Here is a 7,658-nt window from a genome sequence, read left to right on the forward strand (position 1 = left end):
GACACCAATGAGTCTTAAATTTGGATGTTTTATTTTATCTGTCGTATCCCTGAGATCCATTTTGATTTTTTTGATTTTTTTCTCCATTCTTGCTTTTGTTCTTTCATTTTCTGTTCTGTGGTCCTCTAGGACACTGAGTCATTGTTCAACTTCCCTAAATAGTAACCTTATTTACTCTTGCAATTTGTTCTTTATGCTCTTCTAAGGTCTTCTTTATGTCCTTTATATCCTGTGCCATGTTCTTCTTCATGTCCTTTATATCCTGTGCCATGCTCTCATTCTTTGATTGTAATCCTTTGATTAATTGCACCAGGTACTGTGTCTCTTCTGATATTTTGATTCGGGTGTTTGGGATTGGGTTCTCCATATTGTCTGGTTTTATCATATGCTTTAAGATTTTCTGTTGTTTTTGGCCTCTTGGCATTTGCTTTGCTTGATAGGGTTCTTTCAAGTTGTAAAAAATACCAATCTAATTTTTCAGATCTACAACTTGGTGGCATACACTTTAACTAACCAGCAGATGGCATCTGCAAGTCACCTATTCCCCTTAAGTCAGTTCTCCTCAACTTTGTCTTTGTGGTGTGTTGGGAAATGATTCATGTGGGGTTCAATTGGTGAACTCCGTTTGGGTGTGTTGTTGGTGCTGTCCATCCTGAATGTGGGGTGTGTGTCTGGGTGGTTAAGGGGGCAGGGCAGCTTTAATAATCAAACCTCCCAGGTGTTCCTGGAGATTCAAGGCTGTTGCAAGAGTCTAAGCCTTCACTTCAGTTTTGTCCCGGATTTTCTCTGCCACTGACCCACAAGTCCCTGGCACTGACGTAGTGTCTCTGGGTTTTCTGAGCAGGACCCCTTCTCAGCTGTGATCTTCCAGGACCTCTGCTGAGGGAAGGCTGTGCTATATCACAAGTGCACACCGTCCCTCAAGGGAAGCCCCAGGCAGCCAGCCATGCAGGGGCGCTCTCAGCCTGATGTAAAGAAGGCTGAATGGAGCATCTCAACATCCCCCACCCCTTTCTCACAGCTCAGCCTTGCCAGCTCCGGGACAACTAGCTGTGTATGCACCCAAGGCCACTGTCCATGGCCGATATTGTGGTGTGTGCACAGTGCTGTGGGATACACTCCCCATCATACTGGGTTTCCTGGAGTGGCTTTGGGCTGTGGGTATGGCCCCAGGCAGGAATGTCTCCAGCCCGCCGGGGAGCTGCAAGCAGAGTGATTTCTTTCTCTTTTTGGCTCTTCCCTCTGCCCCTGGCCCTGAGGGAATCAGCAGTGGTCTATCCTCCATGCCAGACACTGAGAGGTTGGCACAGTCCACTAATGCCATGCTTCACTGTGCAGTTCTCACCATTGCAACTGCAGCTGCTCCTGGGATTTTCATTTTTTTTTTTAAAAGAACTAGTCCGTCTCCAAACACCAACCCCCGGTTTCTCCACACTGCAGAGCGGCAACAGGACTTTCACCCAGCTTACTCACTCGTTTCAGAATGCAGACTCCCAGTTTCACCAAGTGCATGGTCCCTGTGGTTTTAGTAGACCTTGTCCAGCTGGTGCATTGCTGAAACTGGTGTTCTGGGTCACTTTCTGGTTTTTATCTAGTATTTTTCATGGAGGTGTTTTTTTTGCCCTGTCTCACCTATCTGCCATCTTAGGTTCTCCTCTATTAAAGATTTTAAATTATATTCAATGGAATTATGAATATCTGTCATAGCTTTTCCATATGGTCACAACTTCTAGCATTATTTTGGTTATTTTTCCCAAACACAGTCTTTCTTTCCTTATATCCATGAATTTGTAAGCTTCATTAATTCAGTCTGAATGGTTTTCCCCTATAGCTCTATCAGGTAATCTCTTGTCAATTATTTACAATCACATCTATAGAATCTTTTTGTCAACCACACTCTCCCAATAACAGATTTATCCTTCTGAGTTTCTAAAATTTATTGTTTGTACATGAAAAAAATAAAAGCTCTTAAAACATTTTGCACTTTCCCTTATGTGTTGGCTTGCATTTCAACAACAATATTTTCTGTTAAGAATGGAGTCCATATGTGTTCCTCTTTGCATCCCCCATGGCATTTAATAGTATATAGGTTGGAAGGGTATAATTTCATTGAGCCACTTTAATGTGTTTATAATTGTTGAATAATGACAGTAACTTGTTTTATGGGAATTCACTATTGCTGTTAAGCTCTAAAGCAAAATTATATAATTCTATGCCAGAATGTCTAGACAACTAATTAACATGCAAATTTTTGTGGTGTTGTTTCTTAAAACAAACATGCTTCACTAGATATTTTTGGGATAGCACCAAGTTTGAGCACTCAGAACCTAGGAATGCCTAACATATAGTATGTTTTTGGTAAAAGAATGTTTACTAGATGACTTAATTAATAGCAACTCAGGGAAGTACATAATGCTGAGTGAGAAATGTACAAATAAAACCTTTCTCCAGACTTCTAAAAATTGCTCTGTATTAAGAGCTTTAACATGCATTGCTTCATGAGGCTAGTATAGACATATCTACTAATTCGTTCTCCAGGGGAAAGCTGAATTACAGAAATTATTTTCCATTCTTTGTAGCTGTAGATTTTCAGAATTGCAAATAGCAATAAAGAAAAAATATCCTTATTACTCAGCCTGTGATAAGTAAATGTAGGCTATTTTCATTTCTACATGTACATGGAAAATATTTTTGCATTTCTAAAGATAGAAATGTAATTTTGTTTTTTTCAAACATTTCCTGAAGTAGCTTAAAAGTAAAACAGCAAATTGACTTCATTAATTTCACATTATTCCATGATTTGTACTTTTATATTAAAAAAAAGCCAGAATTAATATTTAATGGCATTGTAGCCTCGTTTTTCACAAACAACTGAAAATGTGCCATTTACTCCGATTTTGTTGTTGTGTAAATAAACCCTGTGTGTGTGACTTTGAAACTATGTTAGAAAAAAATTAATTTCACTTGGGATGTATTGCTGAGCAAAAAAAATAAAATAAAAAATGAAAAATTCATAGGTCATTTTGTATAGCACAATAGTAAAACATTTGATTTACTGCATAACTCTTTTTGGATTATTCTGTGTGATCGAAAATGTAGTGTAGTGTCTGTTTAGCTCTCTTGATTATTTCATGCATTAAAGGGAATATTTTTCTTTCCATACAGAACTGGGAAGCTGTGGGTAAAACCTCATCAAACAAAATAAGGTGCTATGTCTATTTACTCTGAAGAGAACAGTATTGAAAAATACTTGGTTTTTGTAGTGGAGGTGTCATGACAGTCTAGATCTTAGTGACTACTTACAATATCTTTTTGGTGTTCAATAAAGGAGAAATGAAGAAATAAATTGTCATTTTCTTGGAGTTCTATCTAAACTTTCATGCTGGGCCAATATAAAACATGTTTGTTGGGAACAGTCTCGACTGGAATGAGATGTTTGGTCCAGTCATAGAAAGATGGATGGCCTGAAGAGTTCTTGCTTCACCAGGTCTCCGAAGAACACCAGTAGTGTGTGTCCCTGTTTGTCCTTTATTGAAACTTCAAAGAGATTTTCTTCTGACAATGTATGCTACTGTTTTGTTAAAAGATTTTAACAAGATTGCACTGGAGTCAGCACGCATCAAAATTTACACCTAGAGTCCTTGAACCTTGTATTCATTTTCCAGTTAAAGAAAATGACTGCAAAATAGCACTGAGCATGAAGAGAGGAGATAATGGCTAATCTAAGTTCAGTTTCCATTGTTTCATCTGGGATTCTGACATAACTCAGTTAACCTTTCATGGGCAGAGAAGGTGAGAGTGCATTCTCACCATGAATATAGTTCATCATCCAATCTGTCACTGCACTTCCAGCTTTACACTGCTACCTTCCCTCCTTACCTCTTATGTTCCCAAATTGCCACTCTGTTTTTAAAATCTTTAATATTTTCCTATCTCTCATCAGATAAAAACCAAAGACTCTCCTTTCTTTCATATAACCCTATGTGTCTCAAAACCGTTTATGATTTGTTTTTTATCTTCATTTTTAACTTTCTCTCTTATCACAGCATTCCTAAGTTCAAACCATAACAAGCTGTTCAAAATTGCCAAGACACATCTTATCTTTTGACACCTCCTCTATATTGTCTATATTGTCTTTCTTCACACTTGGCAAACTCCTATCCATGCTTAAACATACAGTTCTGGCATCACGCTCTATGTCATTTTCCCAGACCAAACCTTCTTGTCTCTGTCAAGAATTAATTTCTTACGTATATGCTTATTATTGTAATTATTGAATTATTTTGTCTCTCCATCTTTCTTCTCTGTGTAATCCTTGAGAACAGGGATCATGTCCTATCAGTTTTTGCAACCTATGCACAGTACCTAAATACAGTGCCTGCTACATACTAGATGCTCAATAAATGTGATTGAATTGAAAAGTATAGGGCATTTCCTTACATCTCCTTAATGGCTGGGTCTCTCCTGGCTAGCAAACCATATTAAGAATCTATTTATATACAATATAATTTTCTTTCATTTTCTAATATTTTAATGATCTAGAATATTCTTACATTTTCTCCCAAATTATATGAACTATATGACTTGAACAGTAATGTCTCCCTAAACATAAAGTCATATTTTATAACATGCCTTATTGAAACAAATGTGAATATCAGGGAATAATTTTTTAAGATCTCCTGCTACTATAATTGCCCCCAAAATCCATTTGTAACCCATAAATATTGGATGAGAAATAGTTAAGCAGTAAAATATTTGAGCTACCATCAACAGGGTATTGTCTCACAAAGGAAGCTCTGGAGTGTCCACTTTTCTACATATTATTTTCAGCATTAATCCAATTTTAAAGTGTCTTTTCTTCCCCCATGGAAATAATAAAAAAATATTCCTCCCATTGACCCAATGTGGTCAGAACAATGAGGCAAATGGGTAGAGAACATAGAAGATGCAGAGAAGAAAGGAAAAGGAAACCAGAGGCCATCAAAATATAAAGAGAAACAATTTTCTAGTAATAGGTTACAGCGAGTTTTCATCATACAGCAGATTAGGAAAAGCAACCTCTCAAATGCAATTGATAAAAATGTAATTTAGAGTTCATTTAAACTCATGGGCCAAGATTTAGTATTTCCTCAAATAATAATAAGGGCCCAGATTTAACTAATCAACAGAGCATCAGAGAAAAAAGTAGCATCAGCCACATAGAAAAAGATCAGAACAAAACAAAAAGAAGATAAATCAAGATTGTATTGGAGTGGTGAGTGACTAGCGGCGGCACTGGCGGCAGCTGGAGGCGTAATAGTGCCGGTCGCGGGTTTGGAGACCTTCCGAGGCATCGGAGGCGCAGCCGCTGCTGACGACAGCAGGAGGGAGCCCTGTGCGTGTCGCTCATCATGCCCACGGTGGATGAGCTTTACCACAACTATGGCATTCTGGCCAATGCCACTGGGCAAGTAGGCCAGCATAAAGATGCCTATCAAGTGATATTGGATGGTGTGAAAGGTTGTACCAAGGAAAAAAGATTAGCCACCCAATTTATTCCGAAATTCTTCAAGCATTTTCCTGAATTAGCTGATTCTGCTATCACTGCACAGTTAGACCTCTGTGAGGATGAAGATGTATCCATTTGACGTCAAGCAATTAAAGAGCTGCCTCAGTTTGCTACTGGAGAAAATCTACCCCGCGTGGCAGACATACTAACACAACTTTTGCAGACAGATGACTCTGCAGAATTTAACTTAGTGAACAAGGCCCAGTTAAGTATATTTAAGATGGATGCAAAAGGGACTTTAGGAGGCTTGTTTAGCCAAATACTTCAAGGAGAAGACATTGTTAGAGAGAGAGCAATCAAGTTCCTTTCAACAAAACTTAAGACTTTACCAGATGAAGTCTTCACAAAGGCAGTAGAGGAGCTTATACCAACTGAATCCAAAAAGGTCCTAGAAGAAGTAGCTGGTGAAGAATTTGTTCTGTTCATGAAGATACTATCTGGGTTAAAAAGCTTACAGACAGTGAGTGGAAAACAGCAACTATAGTAGAGCTGGTGGCTAAACAAGCTGACCTGGAGCAAACCTTCAATTCCTCGATCCTGACTGCATGGATAGGCTCTTACAGTGCACTTGCCAGGCAGTACCCTTCTTCTCTAAAAATGTTCATTCCACGGGGTTTGTGATTTACTACTGTGAGCAGGTTCTTCCTAACCTCAGTTCTTTGATTACCCTGGTGGAAGGTCTCGAAATACAGTTGTAGGTATTGAAATTGTTGGCAGAGATGAGTTCATTTTCTGGTGACATGGAAAAGCTAGAAACAAATTTAAAGAAATTATTTGATAAGTTATTGGAGTATATGCCTCTCCCTCCAGAAGAAGCAGAAAATGGAGAGAACGCTCGTAATGAAGAGCCTAAACTGCAGTTCAGCTATGTGGAATGTTTATTGTATAGCTTTCACCAGTTGGGCTGAAAACTTCCAGATTTCTTAACAGCCAAACTGAATGCTGAAAAGCTCAAAGATTTCAAAATCAGGCTGCGGTACTTTGGACGGGGCCTACAAATTTATATCATACAATTATGCTTGGCTCTCCAGGGGAAAACAGGTGAGGCCTTAAAAACAGAAGAGAAAAAAATTAAAGTGTTGCATTGAAAATAACAAACAATATCAATGTTTTAATCAAGGATCTCTTCCATATTCCTCCGTCTTACAAGAGCACAGTAACATTATCCTGGAAACCTGTACAGAAGGTTGAGATTGGGCAAAAGAGAGCCAGTGAAGATGCAACTTCAGGTTTACCACCCAAGAAATCTCCGGCAGGACCAAAAAGAGATGCGAGGTAAATTTATAATCCTCCTATTGGGAAATATAGTGGCAATTTGGGCAACTTTAATTATGATGAGCATTTCCATTTGGGTGCAAGCAACATGAGAGATTAGGCAAAAATTGTGTTGTACTTGATTTTAATAATTGATTATATATTATATCATAGCTTTTTCAGATGACCTTTCTGGGTTAGCTTGGAAAATTAGGACTCTTCAGGAAACAGCTTATCTTACTCCTTTCTAACATCCTTGAGGGCGCACTGAATTGAGCATGCAACGCTAACCACTTAAAGAAAAATATGTTTCTTGGATTCAGTGGACCCAATAGAAAGAAAGAAGGGACGTTGGCATGAACCATTCATCCCTTGTTTTCCCAGTTCTGTCTTTAAGGCAAGATGTTTTTATATTCTGCATATTCTTCCTCAGGGACAGATAAGGCTTATGGCAGTTATGTTATTAATGATTTCTTCTTGGACCTTGACTGGCTGGTCTTTCCATCTTCTGTAGCTAGTTCCAAAGGAGAAGTCATAGAAGTGGAGTCAGATGTTAACACATCATCTGAGAAGGAAGATGTGTTTTCACTATAGTCTTTTCTCCCTCTGTCCAGAATGTAGTCCTATCAGTGCCTCCTGCTCCCCTTTAGCCATTAGGGTCTAAAGAGAGAGCTTCCCACCAGCTCGTCTCCCAAGGTCATTCAATTTGAAGTGAAGTTTGTCTCTCATTGGCTTATTTCCTTACAGATCCTTTTAAAGAATGGACAAAAATATTGCTGACTCAGCTCCTTATCTTGCTTAGGAAGACAAAGTTTTATAATACTAGCAACCAAACATGCTTGTGGTTGTTCTTGAT

At 38.5% G+C, this 7,658-nt stretch overlaps 1 pseudogene; it reads left to right on the forward strand.

The window, feature by feature from the left end:
* Positions 1-5,390: 5,390 nt before the first annotated feature.
* Positions 5,391-6,923, forward strand: LOC119540267 (annotated as a pseudogene).
* The last annotated feature ends 735 nt before the right edge of the window (positions 6,924-7,658 follow it).

Source organism: Choloepus didactylus, chromosome 7 (assembly GCF_015220235.1).
Source record: "Choloepus didactylus isolate mChoDid1 chromosome 7, mChoDid1.pri, whole genome shotgun sequence".
Classification (NCBI taxonomy): Eukaryota; Metazoa; Chordata; class Mammalia; order Pilosa; family Megalonychidae; genus Choloepus; species Choloepus didactylus.